Source organism: Octodon degus, unplaced genomic scaffold, assembly GCF_000260255.1.
Source record: "Octodon degus isolate 3935 unplaced genomic scaffold, OctDeg1.0 scaffold00377, whole genome shotgun sequence".
Lineage (NCBI taxonomy): Eukaryota > Metazoa > Chordata > Mammalia > Rodentia > Octodontidae > Octodon > Octodon degus.
Genome location: NW_004524953.1, coordinates 564,954 through 565,875, shown reverse-complemented (window position 1 = coordinate 565,875; position 922 = coordinate 564,954). Strand labels below are relative to the sequence as shown.

Here is a 922-nt window from a genome sequence, read left to right as displayed (position 1 = left end):
ATCAATATCTTCTTTAGAAGCAGTTAGAAACCCTTCTACTGCAGTGTTTTTTTCAGATTGGGTTTCCTGCCTATATTTCTGTAGTTGCTTCTTTACTTCATCTGCTATGAGTTCTAAAAATATGGAACACTTCACGAATTTGCATGTCATCCTTGAGCAGGGGCCATGCTAATCTTCTCAGTATCGTTCCAATTTTAGTATATGTGCTGCCGAAGCGAGCACTACAATTCTTGTTATATAGGTCTTGCTTTACTTTGGTCTTAACCATTCAGCAGAAAAGTATAAAAACGAAGTATAAGAAGTAAAGCCATGTTGTTATTTTGAGCTGTAGGGGAATCAAATCAACAACTTCTGATATTGCCAGTCAAGCAGAAGACCCCATACTATTATGGTCCACTGGACTATTTTGTAATATTTTGCTGTGTTCACACACCTATAATATTTAAATGATGGAACTAATTAAAAAAGAGGATACAGATGAATAACCATTTTGTATCTGTGTATTCAAAATGGTTAGGATAGATATATAGTTACATTCTCTTAATGAATAGAGGGATTTGTTCTTATAGTGTTTGTAAATAGGATATCATGTCTTCATCTTGTACAGCAAATAACCACTAGGAAGAGAGTATGCAATGTGTTAATTATTGGAGCTGTCCTACCAATTTGATTTGAAACATTCTCATTGCTATTTTTCCTCATTAAAATTATGAAAAAACTGAAAAATCTAATATCCAATACCACACTCTCAACAGGAGAACTTAACACCCCCTTATCCCAAAAAGATAGGTAAAAAAGACAAAAAATAGCAAAGAACAAGCAGAACTAAATTAGATCTGGGAAAAAATGGACTTAGTGGATATATACAGAGTGTTCAGCCCCACAACATCTGAATACACAATCTTTTCACCTGTGAAAAGGT

General features: G+C 34.1%; 1 non-coding gene across 1 annotated transcript; it reads right to left on the bottom strand.

Moving 5' to 3' along the window:
• Positions 1-115: 115 nt before the first annotated feature.
• LOC111814611 lies at positions 116-222 on the bottom strand. The gene has a single exon (XR_002819555.1). It is a non-coding gene; the product is annotated as a U6 spliceosomal RNA (small nuclear RNA).
• Between the last annotated feature and the right edge of the window lie 700 nt (positions 223-922).